The following is a 25460-nucleotide window of genomic DNA, read 5'->3' on the forward strand; positions in this document are numbered from 1 at the left end:
AACTGCATGTCACCATTTGTCGTGCATAATGAGATCATCATGAGGCTGCCATCAACGGTGACAGGATGAAAGCTTAGAAATGACAGCACATCAGCCAGATCATGAGAACAACCAGCGTGGACTAACACAGTGCATCAGCACTCACAAGGAATAGGACCCCCCTGCACCCACTAGACGATGGCGCGCACACCTGTCCATAAGAGGAATACACACATAGGAATCACATCGTGTGTCTCTATTCATGCATGGATATGTGGTTGCAAACAGGAAATAAATGCATGCTATGGTGTCATTGATACAGGTCCCATATGATGTGATGACTTACACATATACATTGTTGCCCACATGCAGGTGATGCAGGCTATCCCTTGAAGAGGTGGCTCCTTACCCCAGTCCGGAACCCGCAGAACAGGCACGAGGAGGACTACAATCGTGCGCATACACGTACCCGTGTGGTGATTGAGCAGACATTTGGCCTCTTGAAGGCATGGTTTCACTGCCTCAGCAGGTCTGGTGGGGCACTCCTGTACGGCCATGAGAAGGTGGGCAAGATTGTCAGGGCATGTGTCATGCTACACAATATGTGCATCAGATGGAATGTGCCTCTGCCCCCTGATGCTGAACTGCAACCACCTGACGATGAGGATGAGGAGGGTGGAGATGGGGCTGCACTTCAGGGAGGCAGCGATGCACAGGAGGGACATGACATGCGTCTGACTCTGATTAACCAATGTTTCTAGCACACATGGATGGGGAGTGTGACATGGAGGTGGGACTCAGGGCATTGGGTGTGTCAGGGATACGGACACTGTAGACTGTTCACCAATAAAGCACACATACACAATAAGCAATGTCCGCACATGTGAATTATGATTTTCCAACAGGTGTATTAAAGAAACATAACAAAGTGCACAAGCCCTCCACCCCACACACCCTCTCCCCCTTCCCCCTCAACTCCCCCACACACCCTCTCCCCCTCCCCCCCCAAACTCCCCCACACACCCTCTCCCCCCATCCCCCTCAGCTCCCTCTCACACCCTCTCCCCCCTCAACTTCCCCACACATGGCTTGCACTCGCATGCACCGTAAATCAACATGAGTTCAGGATGCCTGCCAGAAATTACACCCCTTCCCCTCTTCCGGCATCAGGTGGACCCTTGGCCGACCTGTGCAGGTTCCGCCCAGACCTATGCAGGGGGCTGGACCTCGTGGAGCTGGCATTCAACGATGTGGCAGGTTGTTCGGCCACCTGTGCCGGAACCATGGCCTGCATTGCTGCCACCATTTGGGATAGGACCTGCCTCATTGCTGCCAATTCGCTACAGATGTCTTTGGAGCTTGTCTCAATAGCAGATTTGATGCAAGAGGCGCATTCCCTCATCTCATCCCTTGCATGTCCACATTCTGTGATATGCTGGGTTAACAGCCCTGCCAGCTCCTCCTGCCGCTGTTGAATTGCCCTCATCCCCTCTTGGATGTTTGGGGCCTTGGTGGAGCTATGAGGTGCCACTGCTATCGTTGGTTCCTCATGCAGGCTTTGCAGGGGGCTGAAACTGGCGGCCCATGACTCCCCGGGAGACAGCTCATGGCTGTTGATGTTGTCAATGCTGGTTGGTGAGAGTTGTGGCGAATGCAGTAGTCCTGTAGCGGCAGTCGTGCCTTGTGTGAGACGTTCTGCCTCATCGCCGGACACGGCTGCTATGGCAGCTGTTTCCCCAACAATACTGCTGGTACCCGAAACAGTGCCTTCAGCCACTGGCTCCTGGGTGTTGGTGGCTGGTGTGGGTGCTGTGGCGCTGGCCGTAATGGACATTGGTGCTGGAGGTACTGGGGTTGTCTTGCCCTTGCGCAATACTGCAGGTTGCCCTCTTCCCCTGGATTTAGAGTGGCAGTTTGGTCCCTCCATGCCGCTGGCCTTCTTGTGGGGCGTTGCGGCATCCTCCCTGGTGTCCTGGTCATCGGTGTCTGAATGCGTGCCTGTGGGGGAGCAAGAGAGGGAGGGCATTAGTGATGGGTCAACGTGCATCAGGCAGGCGTTGGGGTTGCTGTTTTTCTATGGCATGGCAGGAGATTGCCATTGGGGTAGTGACATACGGGTTGCTTGGCTTTTGGGTGGGTAATGAAGGGATGCGTCTGGGAAGAGACATATATGGGGTGCATCATGCATGTGGACGAGTTGGTGCTGTGCACTGCCTGTAGGCAGTCTTGCAGAAATGTGTCTGGTGGACCCTGCCTTCCATCATTGCATTGTCAGTTCAGGGGGACACCATCGTGTTGTACTTTAGAGTGTTTATTTTGTGACACCTACCTGCATCTGCCAATGACGGGGCTCCTCGCTCCATGTCCCCCACTCCTTCTATGGCCTCCATCCCAATTGTGCTTGCGCAGATCTCCTCCCACAGTTGCAACTTGATGGGGGAGTCCGCACCACCACCTGTAACCATCCCCTGTTTCCGGTTGACCGCGAGGATGTTGCGCACGCGCAAGCGCAGGTCGTCCCAGCACTTCCAGACGTCTTTCGGTGTGCGGGGGGTGGTGCCAACGCCACTCACTTTCTGCGCCTCCTCCGCCCATATGGCCTTCTTGCGCAGCAATGCGGGTCGGGACATGCTGGTTGAAAAAACAACATCTGCATGTTCCTGCAGCGTCTCGGCGAGCATGTTCAGCTCCTCCTGTGTGAAGCGCTCCTTGCGCTGGCGGTCTGCGCTTTTTTAAAGTGATTTTGGCATTCTTATATGCTGCAGGTAATGCTACAGGTGTGCTAGAGGTGTGGTCGGGATTTGGGTCCTGGTTACAGAGGATGGCAATGGATGTGCCGTGCTATTTCCCATTCCTGTGCGATGACGCTATTTCCGGTTCCGCTTATTAGCAGTCACCACTAATAGCGGTCACCTCTAATACAGATGGCTTGGATGGCGGTGGAGCTATCTATGCTTCGCGTAATGCCGCTAAGGGTGATTTTTCGCGCTTTACTGGCAGGACGGTATGGTCGTTACCGGCATGGCGCAAAGCTCCGGCCTGCGAAGTCGTAATAGGCCGCTTTTAGCAGTCTACTACCAGCACGGACACGGTATTTACTCCATGCCGGTAATGACCGGTATTTACCTCCAACCTCGTAATGACCCCATGTCTGGAGTTCGTGAAATTGTCTACACAACTTCGAACAACTTGACATTTCGCCTCAAGATAGTAACGATCATGACTCTGTAACACTTATCTGGAGGCTCCAAAACAAACAACCAGGAATCCATCTGCCGGGAACAATCACAACAAATCAAGGAAGAAATTGCTTAAAAATCACTCAAAGCGGTATTCTCTCGATTACGGCAAAATACCTTGAACTACTTGCGGGCAAAAATTGAGACTATGCTATATTCTGCTCTTTTCTAATATATGAGGTAGACAAATTAGGCTCTAATCGCCCTGTATTCAATAACCCAAGCATCACTCCAGCGCAGCCGTGGTTGAACAGAGGAAAATTCTTCGACTTGATCTCAAACAACTAAGGAAAAGTCCTAAGGCCATAATGACAGATGAAATCAAAAAAAGGGAACAGCGATACAGAAATTGGTTAATTGGATTCTAAATGTTGCGTGATCAAGAACAGGCAGAGTTTATTCTTAAAGCAGTCTGCAATCCAAACTCAAGAGATACCTGGTCTCTTATCAATCAAACTACTGTCAACCAACAGGCAAGCTTGAGTAGTGGGGTCACAGAAAAGCTGTGGGTTGACTATTATTCCAAGGTCTTCTCCCAAACAACTAGAATCAGCAATAGATCATTAAAAGCATCTTCTAAACCTTGGAGTTTCAGCATTGACATAGACAACATTAGAGATGCAATCATGAAGTTGAAGCATTCGCATTTGGCAGGCTGTGACGGGCTAACTAACTGCATGCTAAAGGCAGCACCTGAAAATTGGTTCGTATTCATTTCAGCTTTATTCAATCACATTAGTGCCTTTGGTGACCTACCTCCCTGTTGGACTACAGCCATCATTGTCCCAATATTCAAAAAAGGAGATAGAGCAGATCTGGTAAATTATAGGCCAATAGCGCTGCTGGACGTGATTGGTAAACTCTTTGCGTCAAACCTCAAAAAATTGCTGACAAGGTGTGCAAACAAGGCAAACCTCATGGCCCCCATACAAACTGTGTTCACTAAGGGAGTTGGCAGTGAACTCAATCTTTTTCTCCTAAACGTACTAAAAATCCAAACCATCAAAAACAAATCCAAATCGTATTTGGCGTTTATTGACCTACAACAAGCCTTTGACAGTGTCAGTAGATCGATATTATGGGCTAAAGTTTGTGCCTGGGGCTATCCAACTGACCTGCCACAAGCAGTAGAGGCCTTTCACACCAATACTACCATTCGGATTAGAGTCAACAATCAAGGAGAACTGTCAAGAGAGTTAAAGACGGAGAGAGGTCTCAAACAGGGATGTTTGCTAACGTCAATACTTTTCAACCTGTATTTGGCAGATTTGCCAACAGCTCTAAAAGCAGCAAAAGCCTTCCCACCAAAATGTAATGGGCAACACATTTCCTCAATCATTTATGCTGATAACCTAGTCTTTCTTGACCAGAAACATATTGGTTATAACAGCAAATGAACATACTGCATCAATATAAGTGCAAAGATGACCTGGTGATCAATATCAGTAAATCTAAAATGATATCTTTTGATCATCATCATAGTGGAAAAAAAGGAATTTCTTTTTAGTGGAAAGTAGTCAGCGAGCAATTTGAACAAGTGGACTTGCTCTGCTATTTAGGTATCAGATATAATAAAATGATTAGAGAAAAGACCTGGTTGCTAGAACTACAATCAAGATCGAAAATGCTAAAAACCCAGGGGGCAATTATCTATGCCAGATACGGAAAACTTCCATGGTTCCGTCAATCACATTGTATAAACAGAAAGTAGTTCCCACTATAACATACAGAGGAGAAGCTGGTTCAAATCTCTCAAGGACAATATGGAATTTGTTAGAGGGGAATCTTTTGGAAAACAGTTTTGAAATTGCCAAGAGGTTGACCAGTTGTGGCTATTTAATTCTAATTGGGACTTCAATAATTACAATCTGTCCTCGTATGGAAAGCGCTATCCCTCTAAAGAAAAATAGCTATGGCAGATGCTGCAATCCCCTACAGAATACTAACATCTCCACTAAGTGGTTTCTATCACTGGCTCCTAAAGAAGTGGCATGACAAATGCATGGGTCCCCTACAACATGTAGATATGTCCTTAGAGACTTTGATAAGCAACCAAGGTGCAGGAAAACACAAATTCAGAACACAAGGATTGAAACTCAGCAAAAGAGAGTGCAGTACAGATCGTTGCTAGATCTGACATTCGAAAGTCGTGCACTAAATGCAACAATGAAATATTTCATGAAGTTCCCCAGTCGATGTCATCGTAACCAGTTTTTGCATTAAAGGTTAAATCTATACCCCCACAAACGATCTAATGTACGCCTGGAAACAAATTGATTGTCGTGATAACCTATGTCGCTTCTGTAAACAAACGAACTGTATTGAATCAATCAAACATCTGATGACATCTTGTCTGGCCATAACCTGAGAGAGAACAGCCTTTATGCAAGCTCATGTTAGTGATGTAAATACCTTATCATTAGACAAATGGTGGAACTTATTTTTGCTTAGAGAGAATCCAGCACAAGTATGTGCAGGTGTTGACTTTTTAGATAAGATATTAGATAATAAATACATGGTCACAAACACACAGGGCCTCATTACGCGGACGGCGGTGAGGGTTTACCGGTACCGGTAAGGGTACCAGTGCCGGTAAACCCTTATCGCCTTACTACGAGGTCCCTTTGTGGGACCCTACCTTAACGGCTGGTTTTACCAGCCGTTAAGGACTGGACCTGCAAAGGACCTTGGAGGTAATTACGGTACCGCAATTTGCGGTACCGGAATTACTGCCTTCCCCATTCCCATTGAGCCCTATGGGGCAAAAATGGGAATGGGGAAGTGCCATGGTGAATGGGGAATTACCGCCCCCACACACCTTGGAATAGGGTGGTAATTCCTCCATTCACCATGGCGGACTCGGTAAAATACCGGGGGCAACCATGGCGCTAATAGCGCCATGGTTACCGCCGTCCGTGAAATGAGACCCACAATGAGGCAAAATCAATTGGCTATTCCATTGATGTTTAAAGTTGATTAGACATAGCAAGATGAATTGGAAAGACATTGTATAAATTAGTGGTGATGATTAAATTGATTGTTTTATTTATGTGTAAAAGGTTAGTAAAAAACTAAATCACAATAAGAAATAAAATAAAAAAATAACATGACTAGCTTTGAGAAGAGTTTCTGCACGGTTAACTCGTTATTATGAGGCCAAGAGCTAAATAAATTCAAGACCAAATTGACATCCACAGGATGGCATACCTAGCTCTAGGAGGACTTTGATGCAAATAGATTTAGGAGCTTTAAGCACTAGGAAGTGCCTACCCATCGGCTCCCCATTTACCAACACATGCCCAGCAGAATTGGCCACCTGAACCCGTTAATAATTGAGTAGGCCTTACCCTCTTTAATAACTCAACCAAAAAATTAACCACTTTTACAGGAGGGGCAGAAACCGGATTGAGGTGCCAAGCCACGCACCAGCCCACCCACCAGCTCCATGCTGATGAGTAACCCAATTTGGTGGATGCTGCCCAAGAGTCCTTGATTATACAGAGAGAGTCTTGCGAAAGTCCTCGGAAGTCCCAGGAAGAGCTGAAATCTTCCAGTCCATAAGGGAGAGACGCACCTGAACGACGAGCTCGCGAGGGATACCTGCCGAATCTGTTATGAGAAGAGGGTGAAGCGGAAGAAGCCGAGGAACTCTAAGAGGGCTGGAAACCAGACCTGAGAGCGTCAAAAGGGAATCACTATTACCAATGTTGCAGCTTGCCTGAACCCTTGTACCAGGACCCTCGCTATCATAGCGAACGGGGGAAAAACATAAGACAGGGGAACCAACCAATCCTTTAGGAAAGCGTTGGTTGCTTTTGCATTGTGATCGATCCTCCAACTTTAAAAACGGAGCACCTGACAATTGAGCCTCGAGGCAAAGAGATCTACGTGAATCGGCCCTAGAAAGAGAGGATATTGACAAACAAGTCTTTGTCCAACTTCCAGTCGCTCCTGTCCCGAAGATGCATAGAATTCCAGTCCGCCACTGCATTGCTGGACCCCGGGAGGTACTCTGCTATCAATAGAATGTGCCTTTACAGGCAATAATGCCAGAATTCTCACGCTAGAACTGCCAGGGCCTTGGAACGAGTTCCCCCCAGATGGTTTATGTAACGAACCGCGGACACATTGTCCATCCAAAGGAGGGCACAGCAAATCCCCGGATCCTTGAGAAGACTCTTGACGGCAAAGGAGCCTGCTAACAGCTCCAGACTGTTGATATGTAGAGATTTTTTGACCACTTTTCCCCAGTGGACACCTGCCCTATCATGGCACCCTAGCCAACCCCTGTTGGCATCTGACTCCAGAACGACAGACGGAGATGGCCCAAAAATCCCCCTGCCATTCCAGGCATCCATGTGTCTTAACCACCAAAGGAGTTATACTCTGGCTCCGGGAGATAGGACCACTAGTTATGAGAAAGACAGACTTTTGATCAAATGTCTGCCCTTGAGGCGTTGCAAGACTCTGTAATGCAGGGGCGCTGGAAATAAGGCCTAGATGGAGGCTGATAACATTCCCACAACTCTGGCCAGCTGCCTAAGGGAGACCATCCCCTTCCTGGGGAGGAGTTGAATCTCCTTCTGGATTTTGGAGAGCTTGCTGTCTGGATCTTGGAGGAGGCACTGCCTGGAATCTATTCTGAATCCCAGAAATTGGATGCATTGTGCAGGTTGGAAAATTGACTTCTTTACATTTATGACAAAGCCTAGCGCTTGTAAAAGAGATACAGTTAAAGCTAGATGATTCTGAAGAGTCTGAAAACTCTGCACTAGAAGGAACACGTTGTCTAGATATATAATTATCCGAATTCCCTTTGACCTGAGATGAGCCATCACCGGCCTCATTAGCTTGGTGAAACACCACAGGGCTGATGAGAGGCCAAATGGGAGGGAAGCAAACTGCCAAGTGTGAGTCCTCCAATGGAACTGGAGAAACTCCTGGTGGGGAGGATAAACCGGGACTACTAAATAAGCATCGTTGAGTTTGATTTCTGCCATCCAGTCCGCAGGGAGAAGAGTGTGCCTGAGCAGGTGAATTCCCTTCATTTTGAAATGTTGATAGACTACAAAAGAGTTGAGGGCCTGCAAATTTATGAATTTATAACCCTTGCGTGGGTTGGTTTTGGGACCAGGAAGATAGTGCTTATGAATTGGGAGGCCCTAAATGTGGCCGGGACCACCGCCCCCTTGCACATCGGCTGCTGTTTGCTTGGCCTTGTCGAACAAGAGAGGAATAGGACCTGCACGTTGACACGGAGGGCAATAGAATTCTATGTGGAAACCTCTTACAGTTTGTAATACCCAGGGATCTGAAGTGAGCATCTCCCACTGAGGAACAAACCTGGTCAACCTTTCCCCTAAACGTTTGTGGGAAGAAACATTTAAAACGTGGTATTACCTGGAGTAGTCTTCACTCTATCGGCACCTCTGCGGGCATGTCCTCTCCATTGGAAATCCCTTTGTGGGTAGAAGGTGGTTTGGGCTCCTCGAGAGAGGAGGAATTATGGGCACCTATGGAAGCGTATTGTCTGGGATGGGAAGAGTCGTGGGAGAAGCGTCCAGATGAGAGGGCTCTGCCTCTTCCAGCCCTGTCAAAAACCTTAGGCGCGAACATCTTTCTGATATTATCCTGCGCTTTATCTAGGGCTGTGAAAGTATAAACATAAGCCGACAGGTCTTTTTTTAATTTTTCCCCAAGAAAATTGCCCTGGTGTAAGGAAGGCATGGTTTCAAACAGTGTGACAGACACAATTGACCACAGTTCAAGGGTGTTTATTAAACTTCAATTGGGTTTGAATGAATACCTATCTAATCTTAAATCTAAAGATGGGAGCAAGCTACGACCATCAAATAATAATAACGCATTCCTAGTGGTTTCTTGTCAAAATAAAAGGGCCTATGCTAATAAACCTTTTGCCAATCCTTACTTCTATATACATACTGGTGTGGGAAACAATGTTATACAAAAGAAAAGTGTTCAAGAAATGATATGTCAGGATAGTTGGGCTGTTAGCTTCCCTTCCTCACGTTTTCAGCACAGGACAAGGCGGCACACTCGAGCTTAGCACAAACTTTTCTAGCACGAGGATGCAGTTGAAAATCTCAGTATCAGCTCCATTTGGGCCAAAGTCTCTTTGCCATTCAAAGGGGCTCATCACGAGTTGGGCGGTATCCCGGCTGTAATACTGCCAAACTGAAATAGCGTTAGCGCCCACCCGTCTGACGGTATTACCCAATCACCATGCAGTAATACCGCCGCAGTAATTGCGCCGAAAAAGCTCTTAACTGGGGGTAAACACTAAGCTCTTAGCTGGGGGTAAACACACTGGACTCCAGATTGGGTGGACCCTTAAATGCAGCGGTAACACATTTAACACATTTAAGCGCTACCGCCCAACTCGTGATCAGGCCCCAAGTCTCTTATGTCAGAGGGCCTGATGCGACAAACAAACATTCAAAAGTTCCTTTCTCCTCAGGATTCTCATATGCACAACTTCTTTAGTGATTCACTGTTCACCCCGGTCCCCCTATGCCAAGCTCAGACCGACTTTAAGGCAAAACTTTCAATTGGTCTTCCTCCACATGCTCGGACCAAATTATCTAATTTTCCAAACTTTCTTTACTATATCAAAATCAAAGACTTTCGACTGTGCGTGTGATTTTGCTTCACCCATCGCAGGACCGCTTCTATTACCAAATCTTCGTTCTTGGGGGCGCTGTTGCGTGATCAGCAAGATGGCTGCCTTCGTGTGAGCTCCGTGGGAGTTGAGGAGTCCCTGACATAATTTAGCTGACAACGAGAAGGGCAAGCCGCAGAACTTGAAGAAAAGAGGCAATAAGGGGTTCAGCATACCCTGACCGAGCTGCGAGTGAATCGCCCCGGCAGAATAGGAGATACTCAGTGGGGCCCTGCAGGCCCAGGCAAATGGCACAGGCAGCAGAAGCTGTGATAGCTGAGAAGCGCCCTGTGGGGGCGGGCCAGCGGTCGCTAACGGACGGCAGTGGTCATAGAGGCGAACCAATGCAAAGACTAGAGGTCCGCAACTGGAGACATTGCGTGGCACCGTACTGTGCCCCGAACGGAGATGACCTGGGGCTGTACCAGTGAAAGTTGCCCTGTGCCACGACAAGGGGAAGAAGCACACAGCGCTGCTAGCTGAGCCCGCAGGTGGGGTTCCCAAGTCAACGGGCGGATGGGTGGAAGGCCCGCCCCCCGTGCTGCGGCTCTTGATCGGCTTGAAAGCGCAAAGAGCACTAACGAGACCAAGCGGGATACCCCAGCAAGAGACACTGAAACTCGCACCTGATGAGACCACCAACGACGCAGCTCCACTAGAAGAGCAGCACCCCGTGTGGGGTCCCTACTGTGCTGCTGTGCTCGACCGAGGTGAGGGGGTGAGCTGGCCCAGGATTGTATTATACGGCACCAGCGCCACAAACTGTACCACGATTAAGGGGACATTTCTTATACTGGGGAAACCCGATCTTTGTGGTGAGACACCTGCACGGGCCGGCCGGGGACGTTCCAGCCACTAACAAAGAGCCATCAACCTCGGAAATGCAACGCCGGGAAGCTGATATGGCGTTTGCAAAACCTTACATAACCATACTACAAGGAGCCCGCAAGCACACGGCACCAGCGGTGGATCACAATCCTCACTGTGTACTACGGCAGCTGAGAGGTGAGACACTAGAAAGCAGTGCTCTCGTGCCTGGAGCCAGGACGGGGTAGAGGCTGGCCTCAGCGACACCACGACACAGGTGCCGAAGCGTGTGCTGGTGCTTTTCCTACACCGTCAACGCACCACTTGATCCAAAGGCCCGAGGCCCTGTAGCAGTCGCTGGATGATGGTAGGGGGGGATCCTTCCCTGACCCCCTCTCTCTTTCGGGGCAGTCAGGCCGCGCCCCCGGGGCAATCTCGGTTACGCTCTCGAGCCAACCTGAGTGAAGTTGCGCGGTGCAGTCACCCGGAGGTATTGCACCCTATATTGGGCCCAAATAACGACTGCCACGAGGCAATCACTCAGCCCTCCCCCCATTAGTAGGGGGGAGACCCGCTCATTGAACAGCAACTCGAACCTGCCGTTGAGGATCAGCCTCCAAATCTAAATCACTGCGCTCTTTGTGTGGGGGACCCGCAGGTCTCCTGCAAGGCTACTGTCAGCCTGAAGAAAATCGACCGGTTAGCAGCATCATGGCGACCACCTGAGGACGCAGAGGCGCAGCACAGAGGTGACCTCGGCTGCTGGGTCCCGAAGGAGTGTCTTTCCCAAGGGCTTTAATCATCTTGGTGTGGCGGGATAACAAATCCGTAGGAAACAAGGTACTGGACGGCACCAAGCTCCCTAGAAGGTAGACATTGGAGTGCTGGTTATACATTAGCCCCCTCAGAAGAGCGGATTTCTACAGGCCTGCCTGCAAATGATATATTAAGGATCTCCCGCTGGGCTCCCCCCCTCCCACTTCGCACTGACAAGAGGCAACTGAATACCTAGTCCTGGCCTAAGGTTTAGTTCTGGCACAGACTGAAGAGTGTAGGATGCACTAAAAACCTATATCAGGCTTTTGTGAAGAGGGCAGGCAGCATTTGAGGCACCAATAGTGCTTTTATTACAGCTTTGGGGCGAGTCAAGAGGTGCCGCCCCGAGCAAAGTTGGGCATGTCATTGTGCATAAACGAGCTAACCGAGCATAAACTATTCAGGCAAAGGGAAACCTTTCAACTGGCCCACATCATTAAAAAAAACTGCATATTGAACACTGTGAACTGCCCAGTGGAATAGTAAAATGCTTAAAGGAGCATCCCCAAAAAGAGCAGCACAGTGGACACATTCACCAAACCAACCGCAAAGTTACAGGATGCCATGGGCGAGGGGGCGAGTGTTCAAGCGCTCTCGGTGATAGCTCCAGCAACACCACCCGTGAATTTACAAGGAGTTATGACCATCATGCAGCAGGGGTTTGCTGCCATAAATGACAAGCTGGATGGCATAACTATCAATGTCAACACGATCCGGGCACAGCTGGAGAAAGCTAATCAGCGTATCACAGAAACCAAAACGTGGATTGGCACAGCGGAGAATGCAATAGAGGCATTACCGAGCACAGTGACAACCATGGCGAAAGACCTGGGTACCATCAAGTTGAAATGCGAGGGTTCTCGAAGCAAGATCGCGATGGAACAATGTCGGTATTATAGGGGTACCGGAAGATGCCCCAAAGGGCCCCATGGAATGGCTGTAGAGAGACTGTCGAAAGATCTGCTGGGGGACCCAGGCTGGTCTAAAATGTTCATATTGGACATAGAGCACTAGCAGTGAGATCAGGCGCGTTCCCCCGGCCAATAATAGCACGCCTAATGAACTACAGAGATAGAGACATGGTTCTGAAAGCTGCAAGGGAGAAACAAGAACTAAGGATGGACTCCAACGTGATCTGCATTTTCCCAGACTACACTCTGGCAGCGCAACAACAGAGTCGCACATTTGTCGGGGGGAAAGAAGCTATTGAGAGAGCGTAACATACCCTATGCTATGCTAAACCCGGCTAGGTTGTGCATGCAGTTAAAAAACAAAATGTATTTCGTCACGTTCCCGGAAGAGGCGGTATCCTTTGTGGAGGCCAACATTCCTGTTCCAGAGAAGCAACCGCCCGAAGAAACGGATTGATTCTTGTGATGCTGTTTAATATACCTTGAATGTACTGAATGAGCCATGTCCTCTGACTCTGTTGATGCACAGAAAGGCCACCATTTTATCTTTGGGAATGTTTGACTAAGTGGTACATCGGGGACATAGCCGGGACCAGCGGGAAAAGGGCAACATAGTATGCCCGGGACAGTATTCAGAATGAGGAAAGTGCTGTGCCTCGAAAGTAGATATGATCATTCATATTGGGTTCTGGTAACGTTGAATTAGGATATTAATGCAAGTAGCATAGCCCAGACAAAGATAGAATGATGTATAAATCGGAACTCCAACCACCACGGAAGCAGTCGCTCCCAATGCGAGTGCACAGTTTTGTTAAGCAGGGTAAAGAGGGAGTGGGGGTTGTGGGCTTGAGGTGAAGCATGGTCAAAGTTTGGGGTACTACGCGAGAGGTGGAAGTTGGGGGATGTTGGGGTGAAACAGTTAAAAAAATGCACAGGAGGAGTACAACTGGTCACTACCGAATTGAAAGCATGTACAGAGCCATGGAGAATGCCACGGAGATGTGTGAGAGATGATGGCTGACAAGAGACCAATAGGGGTTAAATTACTGAGTTGGAATGTGAGGGTCCTGGGCATACCCATGAAAATGCATAAGGTAATGGCATACGTGAACAGGCAACGCACTTACTAGATCACCAAGCACACAAAATTGCCCCACGGTGGAGGGAGCATCGCTATTATACTTCTTACGCGACCAGGGCCGGAGAGGTTATGATTATGGTACACAGGTCACTTCCATTTACACCCTATATAACAGAAAGCGATCACTGTGGCAGGTATGTGATTGTATACGGAAAGCTGGGCAGTGCCGAAGTGTTATTAATGACATATATGGTCCTAATGTAGATGACTCAGAATTCTACAATGAAGTGTTCTGAAAATGCGCTAGATATCCTACTGCACACGTGATCTGCGGTGGTGACTTCAATACTATACTCGACGTGGATCTAGATCGCACATCTGTCGCGCCTAGAGCCCTGACGAGTGCAGCACGTACAATATATGCACACATGGAAGATCTGGGCCTGAGGGACGTTTGGCGCTCGCTGAATGGGACAAGGAGAGCCTTTACATTCTACTCCTCAGTCCACGATATGCACTCCCATATAGATCTATGGTTGACAACAGAGAGGGTGCTGAGTTGGGTGACAGAGACCTTAGATATTACCCAGAACACTGTCGGATCACTTCCCTGTGTCGATTTTGCTGAACATACCAGAGGGCGCCCCCCACAGAACGCAATAGGGATTCAAAGCTACATCCCTGCTTGACCCAGTGTTTAAGACCAGTATGGCACAGCATTTCGCTGACTTTTTTTAAATTAACGAATGGTCGGTGAGTAAACAGGCTGTTCTTTGGCAGGCGTTTAAAGTGTACATACGGAGAATAGGGATGTCCACTGAATACGGTGTACTCTGTGATATAAGGGAACTTAAAAGACGAGAGGACACCCTAGCGAAATTACAGGCCAAATATGCAAGTGCCCCAACACCACATGTGAATGTAGAAATTAAAAAGCAGCTGGACGAATATAGAAAAGCGGTAGACAGAGAGCTACACTATTTCAAAATGCTGGCTGCTACAAGCAGGTATGGAGAACAGGAAAGACCAGGGAGACTCCTAGCACATACGGTAAGCAATGAGAGAGGCAATAACACCATAACATGTATTACCAGATAAGATGGAGTAGTGGTCACTAAGGTTGAAGAGGTCTGCAAGGTGTTTTATAGCTTCTATGAAAACCTCTACTCACCACAGAGCAAGGCCACAGCCAATGAGATAGATGACTATCTTGCCAAGATACCAACGACGCTGCTGTCGGCAGATCCATTCTTAATTGTAGAATTGACTTTAGGGATTTATTTGTTACTACTACTTTTTCATCCACAGTTGCTTTTTCTTTCAATTACTTGACATTAGTGCACTCTTTTTCAGACGTAGCTGACCTATAAGCTATATTTATATTCGAAATCGATACAACTTGGCTGAACTTCAGCATTTACTTTGAAGCTGTACTTCCAAGAATCTCCATGCACACCTATCTGGGAAGGTGTGTTCTTCACATTCCTTCATTTTTGCGCCATCAGGTAATTCTTACTTTTTCAAGCCCATTGACCGTATGGTTTGAATTCTGGTTGGGTTGTCGGGGTTGTTCACGAGACTCCTCCCTATTCAAGTTAACGTCCTTTTGGGCGATACACAATTTGTCACACCTGAATAAGGATGGACTCAGTTGTCCCCTCAACAATATGATTGTACTCATGTTTACTTGTTGAGAAATTGGTTTGGTGGAACCATGCTAGAATTAGAATCAAATTTCTCTTTTTCTGTACAGTTTCTGCGTATCCGGAGAAATTGACCATAAGAAAGGTTATATTTAAGTCCTTGGGGTTGGTAACTCACAAAGTGGAGGAGGCTGTTCCTGTCCGTCGGTTTTCTGAAGAGTTCGTTTTGAGTTGGTTTCCTGAGCGGTATATATGTAGGTCCAGAAAGTTGATAGATTGAAAATCCCATTCGATGGTAAATTTGATGTGTGTGTTTCTTAAATTGAGCCAGAGGTGGAATGCTATCAGTAGCTCCTTGCTGCCTTGCCAGATGAGTAGAACATCGTTGATGTAGCGGCACCATAATTTGATGTGGTCTTTGTAGGGATTGTAGTGATGGTATATATGGTCTTCCTCATATTGGGCCATGTACAAGTTGGCTACATCTGGAGCGAAAGTGGCGCCCATGCTCACTCCCTTGACTTGTTGGTAGATTTGGTGTTCAAACAGAAAAAATTCTCGGACATTGCTAGGCGAATGCATTCAAGAATGAAATTAGTTGGTGTCGAGTTCAGGTCAGCTCTTTTATTCAGAAGGTCTGGCCACAACACAGCGGCACCCCAGCTGGATGGATCAGGTAGCAGGGCAAGCAGGCAGCACTGGTTAATCCCAATGAGGGTTCAGCCACCTTTCCCCTTTCTCCCTGAGTTATTGCCATTTTTAGTGGGTTTTTTCTGGATCAGTGGTCCTGCCTGGATAGGATCAGCTACGTTCTAGCCTGGCAGTGGAATCTGGAATCTTGCAGGATGAATATGGAATATCTGGATACGCAGGAGTTGGAAAATTCAGAAGAGAGTGTCAGTGTCTCTCTGAGCTTCTACCTTTTATAAGGCGGGTGACATCACAGGATTTACGATGGGGGCAGACCTTTGGCTTGACATGCCTCTAACAACTGGATTGGTCAGGAGTTATTGTTACCGCCTTCCTATCAACCGGTTGGACTTCAGCGGCATGACATCAGTTTTATGGGGGGGTGCTTACAAAGCCCATGCCCTCCCACAGTTATTTTTGCCAACACTCAGTTATGACATTAATTGCACATTTTTATAGTTGTGGCACTTTTGCAAATCACATAGGCAAATGACATATTGCATACAGAGCATGGCAGTCCAACTCCCCAGTTTGTATGGTGTCATTTAGCCCTTCAAATAATCCTTTCGCAATTTTCAGTGGGAAATATTTCACCTAAAATTCTACAATTTTATATATGTGTACCTATTATCACAGAGCATGTTTGCATTCATTTTTAAAGTTCCACCATGTATACTTTTCCCATAAATTACATTTTCCTGCCGTTACGCGTTCCCTACCTACTAGGGACAACTACTATGTCTTGTTTTAATGACACAAAAACTACATTTAAACTGTTAAACTTTTGCATTCTTGCGTGGTCCGGTTGCAGAAATAAAATTCTTAACGTTTATTTAATAAAATAGTCTTTTGAGCCAGGTGGGCTGGCTTTGGTCTTCCAAATATGGTCATTCCTTTCCAGGCCACAGCCAAATTTCAGTTCCCCCAGTGTTGCCATGGAATATGTCTTTGAATTTCTCCAGTTGGAATGGAGGGGTGGTGCTGCTAAAAAGTCACACTTATGTGTCCCAGAAATCCATTGTGCCAGGCTGGAGCACTGCCACAGAGTCTGATGGGGGCGCAAGGTCTTCTCCTGGGCTCATTCATAGCTCCCAGATGTTGGTCCCCTTGGGGGGAGGCAGGTCCTGTTCCCAGGAAGCAAATGTCATTTGAGGCCAGGGCCTGGAAAAATCTGTCCTGCTGGTTTCACAGTAAATGCATTTATTTATTTTTCTGACTCAGAGGCAAGTCTGTTGGAATAAAACATCCTATATGTGTTTTCAAACAAAACCCCCATCACATTCTATGCAAAGACAGGGCCTTAATTCAACATTTCACTTTTAAACAGATATTTTTCTTGTATGTAAAAGCACCATTTGACACATGGTCAATTTTCCTTGGCTATCATTTGACAATGCGGCCATCTCGCATTCATGTTCTGAATCTTTCCAAAGCCCCAGTCATGTTTCTAATATACAGGCATCTGTCCAAAAAAAGATCACTTGAAACTGACATGAGCTAGGAGAGGGCTTTTTATAAAGAGTTTTGCTATGATATGTTGTTGCAAAGTAAAGCGTTTTTTTGTACAGCTTGGAATGGAGTTCTTTGTTATTTCACAGATCTGGCCTAACACAGCCTGTCATTCAGTGAGAAATGCCCCCTTTTGCTGAAGCTCCACCTGAATATGGATGGACATAGCTGGGTCTCACTCGATCAGAACTGTGTACTGTTGAACAGATGAAAAAAAGCATCAGAGCGCAGTCATTTTAAAAGGCAAAATAATTTCTTTTTCAGTGAGGTTTTGTGCTGGCATCCTAGCAGCGCTGCCTTTGAATTCTTTTCTTTTTGGTGCAAATGAACTTTTCTCTGGTGCCACTGAAGAAAATACTGGCAGCAATTCTCGGGGTATTTGGTGTTTCATCTCGCCCCATGTGTGGCTGGTCAGACAGCGCAGCCATTATCTTGGTGACTGCAAAACGCAGTTTTTAAGGCAAGGCGATAGTGGTCAACAGCGCCAGCGCAGCCATTCTGCTAATGACTGCTGAGATGTGGTTTGGTGATGTAGGGGAGTTCTGATGGGCGGTAGATGTATCCCACAATGTAGATCCTTTTTCACAAGGATATCGGCCGCATGCTCTGTGTTCGTGTGGAAGGGTCAGGTAAGGGTCAGCTGGAAACATCTTACATTACCATTTGAACAAGGGGAGCTAGCGGCTCCAGATTATGAACTGTACTATTTGGCGGCGCAAGCATACTATGTGACCCATTGGACGGAGAGCGCTCCGCACACGCCAAATGTGGACTTGGAGAGGCAAGGGAGGGATAAAGTCTCACTACTACATGGAGTAGCTATGGGGATGCGGGGAAACGGCAATCAGCTTGACCCAGTGATAGTCACATAGGCATGTGTGAGGTTGGTTCAATGTCCCCCAAACACTATAATATACAGCCCCGGTATGCCTATCTGGGATGCACCTTACCTAGACCCGCCAAGGGACACAATACTGGCAGCACACTGGCAAGGAAATGGTATAGTACATTTTGGAGATCTGTATCGGGATTGCCTTTTTTGTCTTGGGACGATATTGGGATACAAGTAGGGGTTGCTCCATTACAGAAACTACAACATTTTAGGCTCCGTTCAGCGGTGGCATCGCTGTGGGATGGATTCCCGCAGGAACCAGCCTCACATCAGAGTCTGAATTATGCAATCTCCCCTAGAACAATGAGGAAAACGGCTTCAGCATTATATGAACTAGAGCTGTCGACTAGAAAGGTACAGGCGCCAGATATCAAAGGCAAATGGGAAAAAGACCTAGGTGTCACCTTCACAGAGGCACACTAGCTGCAACTGTGCAAATTTAGAAAACCGGTATCATTTAACTCCAGGTACAGGCTAATCCACTTTAAGATATTGAATAGAGTGCATCTCACCCCAGCCTGCCTGAAGAAAATGTATGTGTCTGCCAACGGTAGTTGCTGGAAATGTGTAACCGAAGATGCTGATCTACTGCATATGTTATGGTCTTGTGGGGGGCTTTCTGTGTACTGGAGTGGGGTGTGCGAGGCGCTGGAAGAAATGGTGGACCAGCCAGTCAGCTGGAAGCATGTATCATGCATATTGGGTTATACATCTAAAATGAACCCAGTGAAGCGCAGACTTATAAATGTAGGGCTGTTATTTGCTAAACGTGCTATATTGATGCAGAGGAAGAGGAAGGCGGCCCCTACGGTCGAAGAATGGGTGAGCGTAATGACCTCGGCAAATGACAGGGAAGAGTTGTATTCTAACCTGCTTCCTCTAACTAATAAGCTGGAAGGACATATGGGGAGGATTCCTCTAGTACCTGGCTGACAGAGATGATGGGGGAAATGATTGGAATGTACTACATTGAAGTTAAGTGAAATTGGTTAACAACTATGGACTATGAAGCAACCACTGTACTTGCATTACTAAACTATATGGATGTATGATGTTGTATTCTGTGCAAAGTAGATAAAAGTAAAAACAAAATCTTTGTTCTCTTCTTAATGCAACCCTTTAACTTTCACTGTTGCCACTTCTCAGCTGGATACCTTACAGAGACCTTCAATTGAGCACCCATGCAGTGTCAGACCACTCTGTCAAAGGTATGGTATCTTGCTTTTCAAAGTTTAAACATTCACCAGCAGTTCAACTTTACTTGTGTATTTTATCACACACGTTTTAACAATGATCATGCCAGCACTCTCTATACAGTTTTGCTGCTTGCAACCTTGGTTTCAACACAGACCGGTCTTGTATCGGTCTTCCCAACTCACCGGCTGTATTGATTTCACTGATGCTGCTTTGTTCTTGGAGCCAAGGACTGTACCATGGCGGCTGCTGCTTCTCTCCGCCTTGATTAGTGATGTAGGAGGGCCTCAGGTATCTCCAACACACAATGCAGGATTCTTTAGCTTTATGGAAGTCAGCTGTGAGTATCCGTCAGTAATTGCCTGACCTCGTCTGACCATTGTATTGGGAAACGTCAGGTATACTGCTCGGCTGTTAATCTGTTTCCTCCCAGAGCTGGCTGTCCATGTGAATGTGTTCATGTAGGAAAAAGGGGATGGGGGGACAGAGTTCCTACGAATCCTGCCTGGTAGGATAGGGTAAAGGTGTTACAGGGAAGGGGATACCGCATCTGACCATCCAGTGTCCCACTCCTCGAAGGCCCTTCACCCAGGTGATCCTTCCGCACTGGTCCACCCGCAGAACTGGGCCCAAAATCGATGGCCATGTCCCGGCCACCTGAATGACAGATCCCCAGGGACTAGTGGGTGAGACACCTTCTGGTTTCTCACACTGGGCTTTTGGAACCTGCCTCCACCTCTGCCATGTCTGCCAACTTAGAATCGATCTTCATAAGGAGCGCTTTACACAGGTATGAAATGTTGTTTGCTTTCCTTCTGACTACACATTTCTTTGAAGAGTTCTAAAGTGCTCATCGCCTATCATCTTTGAACTGGTTGGACAAGGTGGGTATAGTTACAGGCACTCATACCCTGTGGTCTTCTCTCTGCATAGGTTTCCTACTTACATTAGAACTATGGCCGCCACATGTATTGTCATCAGTGTCATTTCAGAGATCATTTGTGGAGTCCTTAGCACTTCATTGAGGGGGGTTAAAGTTAAGTGCCTGAATGTAAATGACGCATGTTGGGTGATTCAAGTATCCTTTTGTAATAAACAAACCCTCCTGGACTGCTTGTATAGAACAAGTCAAAATACTAGTTATCGGCAATATAGATTGAACAATTTCAATTAATTTAGAAAATATTTAATATTCATTCAATAAAATCTTAAACACCCTTAGTTTGACAATACAGGTATCAGCAACTATCTACAGAACAACCACAAATATATCTGTACATTTAAGAACACATTTTAAAAACCAATCTAAAGTGCAATGTGATAGAAAGTGTCTCTGTGCTAAAGTGCTTCCAATTCTATGACCCTCTATATGTGCAAATATTGCAATTGATTTACAGATCCTGTTAAAGATCAAGTATCCATTGGACAGCCCGACATGTTTCATTCCTCTTTGTTCAGACCAAATCTACAATACTTCTTCAGGGGCTTAATGCTCACGTCTGATGAGCTGTGATACCTAGGGTGATTCGTAACCTCTCTTGTTTTCTATTAAAAGTTGGCAGAGTTAAGATGGCTGCCTGTCGGGGGAGGACGTGCTAATTATAGCTTGTCTGCGGGCCCATCCTAAAGGTGTTTGGTTGACTCGGCCGTCCCATCCCCACCCCCTCCCTCCGGGAAAGTGCATGGTCAGCAACTCCCAACTGAGTGGAAATGGCATGAGCAACCCTGAATACTGAGGGCGAGTTGGAGATCAAGATGGAGGCGGCCGTGAGACCGGAGAATGCCCAGGGCGTGGTGGCTCATTCTAACAGCTGACACTGCAGGACTTCCATCGGTGATGGACGCATCGCAGATTACATCTTTCAGAGGTCCCGAAGAGAAGGTGTGTACACCGCGTCATGTGAGGTGTGGTTGAGGAGTCCTTCCCTCCGGTTGTATGCGGACAAGAGTGGCAGCTGGGACGTGATGGCTGTGGAGGCACGCAGCTGATTGGAATATATCGCGGAGCGCCCACCGGCACATTGGAAGGTGTGTTGGGACTATGATCTTCTGGGGAATCCAATAACAACAATAGACCCCACAGAGTTACTATAATTCACGACGTGAGAAGAGGGTGGCACCTATCTACAAATACATAATATATGTGGCCCAAGCATTGTTGTGGGAGACTGGGAGAATAAAGCAGGCCTCTGTTGAGATCTGTGCCAGCCAAGATATACACTCGGTCATAGAGAGGAAAGCAGTGCAGGTGAAGAGGACCTGGGCTCCGTACCAGCTAAAGAACAATAGTGAGCCACGTTGTGGGAGGAGTGAAAAGGCCCCTAGTAATAAAGCCATTGTATTAACAGAAGTGGTGCACAGCGAGGGGGGGCTAATCCGACGTCAGTGGAGGTCATAGGGACTACTAGTAAAAAGGAAACTTCTTACCACATTGAGAACCCTATATTACCTGCAAGGGGGAAGGCCCTTATCATATTGTGTCCTCCAGGTGCGCAGCAGTTGAGACCTATATACTTGGAGCTGAGGAGGCACTTGTTGAGACATACTTAAAGTGACTTGGCATTACGGAGGAGAGTACAGCCCACTGGGTGTTATGTGAAAGGGGCCAAAATAGTGCTGGAATTTAGACTCTCCCCATAATAGAACTCTTTAGCGTAATCAGTGGGCACTAACGTTGCCTATGGTCGCAGGCATCTTCATACTGAAACAGGGAGGAGTGGGGCCAGTGGCGCACAACAAGTCTCCAAGTCCATGGTGTGAGAATTGCTAAGAAGAAAATATGTGGGGAGCACATGTTGAAAACTAAAGAAGATGCAATAATGGCACCTCGGCACATCCCACGACGAATACTCTGGGGGTTAGGTGGACGATCACCAAGTGTTGGCAAAGAGAGGTGCAGGGAACTTCAAGTGTGGCCCAATCTTCACAATTATTGACATCAGAAGTGGAAACTCCAGAACATTGGGATACAGTGGCAATTACTAAAGAGGAAATGATGCAGTGTTTAGGGGGTCACCAGCAAAGTCTAAAATAGACTTTTCAAGAATCTTTCCAGGAGCATATATCCTCTTTAAAAACTGAAATAAAAAGTACTGTGCAGGAAATAAAAGGCAACATTTCAAAGTTAGGAGAGCGAGTAGACACAAATGTATGAGCTTTGCAAGAATTGGCTGCTGATTACCGGAAAAATTATGAAGCCATAAAACGACTTGCACGGATGTCGCATAATTTTGAACTTCAGTGTAAAGATCTTGAAAATAGATCAAAGTGCTCGAACATTTGCATTAAAAACATTCCAGAGGAGATTGTAGACAAAGATCTTAAGCAATCAATCCAAACCTTTTGTGCTGACCTGCTTTTGGAGATTCCCCCGGACGAGATTCATTTAGATAGAATCCACAGAGTGGGACCGATAAGAAAAGAGCCGGGGGCTCGACCACGGGATATTTTGGCTGCATTTATGCCTTATGGACAGAAGGTAGAAATCTTGAGGGCAGCACGAGCAGGTACATGTTTGACCATTAATGGCTCGGAAGTACAGCTTTTCCAGGACTTGGCATACTCTACTCAAAAGGAGGCTGATGGATCCAGTTACCAACATTCCTAATCAGAAAAAGGGTCCATATAGGTGGACCTTCCCTTTTGGTTTGGTTTTCTCCTGGGAATGCAGGAAGTTCAGAGTGACAACATGTGAAGGAAGTCTTGATGTGGCACCAGAGAGCAATTATCCGACTGGGACAAAAGATTTTGGAAGCCGAACCACCCAGCAGAGGCAGCAATGGGAGTGATCCAATGGAAAGCGAGACAATAGGAAATCCCGTGCCCCAAAACGGTTGGCACAAGTGGGGGGACACAATATGCAAAGAGGGGTGATGGAGGGAGGGCCTGGTGCACTGGTGAGTGAAGGTGGGATGTTAGATTTAGACTTGGTGGGGGGCAAGCAAGGTTAGTTGTTGGGGGTCGGGATGAGATCTGGGGTTGGATTAGGTGGCCGGATTGGGACCTTTTGGAGAGGGTTAGTTTGTCTCTCCACAGTTGGTATCAAAGGGGCCCCTAGGGGTCCCTTGCGTTATGGAAACAAGACAAGTCACCACACATGATAGATATGCCAGACACAAGGTTGTAGTCCCAAAGCTAGGGTTTATTGCAAAGCAAATAGTCTCAGTTGGCCAACTCGGACTCACGCCCGGCGACGTGTATCTCTAGACCTCGAGGGACGCAAGAGAGCGAATTTTGTACATCAGTTACATATATACAAAATGCATATCATACAATCAGCTGTGACATGTTTAACACCCCCCTTTATTGGGTTTCTTTGAACTCGGTTTGATGATGGACACTTCCGACGAATATGACACCTTCAAATATCTATTCTAGTAACAATATGCAACCTTCGAAAGTGCAGTGACATCTTTTCTTTGTTGAACAGAACACAGTGCTTCTGTTCTTGTAAGCGAGCTACATACGGGGGAAGAGTCACATTCCAGACCTTGCTATCTATGAGGTGCTATTCGTGTCCTGGGAGCCGACACGCTCTACAGGGCTCGGAAAAGGGGGGCCGTCAGAAGAGCATAATTCAAGCCTTTGGCTGCTTTATTCTAACATATTCTACCATATAACGAGACTGGCTTTTCGCTGTGAAATGATTAAATGCCCTGCCGCTCTACTTCAAGGCTACATTCGGGAGGGAGCCGGGCATTCCTCTCCGGAGCTGCCTACGTTGTGTTTCAACTAACTCTTATTAGTCTCGCGGCCTTGCGGCCTTGTCCTTTCACGTTCAGACAACAATGTTAATAGTCAAGCAGTGTAAGCAGAAATGAGCTGCGAAGCAATTTGGACAGAAAGCAATGAGCAATCGTTAGAAAACAAAATGGCGATCCTTGTTACATCAAAATGGCCGTTCATTAGTCAAACTCAGAAACCTGTATTTCTATCGTTTCGTACATGAGACGGTTGGCCTTCGGCCACCAAAATGCGTTTGCCGTCCATCGTGAGAGGTGTCCATTTTTCCTAGACCGACAAACCCTCCTTTTGGCCGTATGCCAAACGTCTCATTCATTCATGGTATCCTCCTCTGATGACGATAAGTCTGAAGTGCTTATGTCTGAGTTTTGCATGCTATTATAAGCATCATAATCGTCATTGATATCTATAGCCATTAATTCTTTCACTATTTTCATTTCATTTGTGTCTCTGTCATCCCGGCCATAAATTTGTTTTCTTTTTGTTATCATATGCATACATCCCTTAGTACAACCCTCAGTTATCTCAGTGCAAACTATCGGGAGGCAGTGTATGCAACAACAGCACGTTATGAATATTCCAAACACTACTACTAATATCGCAATCAACTTCCATCCCCAAGAACGCAGTATTCCCTAAAACTAGGACTCTATTCCCCAGCCCCCTTCGTCAGCAGGGAGTTCGGAGCTTAGGACATGCATTTTCTTTATTACTTCAAAAATCGTAGGGGAGTAGTCATCTATGAATACACAGCACGCTGATCCCACAATCTTGCAAATTCCCCCACGATCAACCAGGATTACATCGAGAGCCATTCTATTTTGCAGCGTCATTAACCTAATTCCTTTTTCTTCCAACGTCATGTTAAATAGTATATCTGTCGTTGTTTTTATGGTATCTTTTAGTATTCTGGACAGCTGCCTTATGTTATTGGAGTTCACTATCTGGGACAAGAATGGACTGAATGATTTTGCTACGTCCTTCGCTATCAAAACACCTTCGCTACTCCTTTGGGTTCTAGATCTGGATAGCCTGGCCATGTCTGCTGTTTCTAAGAGGAACACTCCCGGGAACAGTAGACCTAGGTAACATGTACCTCACCAGTTTCTGGGCAACCAAGGATATGCTTTTTCTCCACATATAAAATAGACTGGATCTCCCACATTTACTGGTTGTTTTTCGCATTTTAGTACCGCTGTATTCATGCATCCAGTAAATGTTCCTACTGAATAGGAGCCTTTCTTTTTTAGACAAAAAGGGACAGTTCTCGGGTTGTA

At 46.8% G+C, this 25460-nt stretch overlaps 1 long non-coding RNA gene across 1 annotated transcript in view; it reads left to right on the forward strand.

Annotated features, from left to right (window-relative positions):
• The window catches only part of LOC138527855 (uncharacterized), a 299358-nt gene that overhangs the window by 246153 nt on the left and 27745 nt on the right, over nt 1–25460 (forward strand). Inside the window, exon 2 of the long non-coding RNA XR_011284068.1 lies at nt 19393–19454. This is a non-coding gene — a long non-coding RNA (uncharacterized lncRNA). The remainder of the gene's footprint in view (nt 1–19392; nt 19455–25460) is intronic.

The sequence above is a fragment of the Ambystoma mexicanum genome, chromosome 7q (genome assembly GCF_040938575.1).
Source record: "Ambystoma mexicanum isolate Mex_15411 chromosome 7q, UKY_AmexF1_1, whole genome shotgun sequence".
NCBI lineage: Eukaryota > Metazoa > Chordata > Amphibia > Caudata > Ambystomatidae > Ambystoma > Ambystoma mexicanum.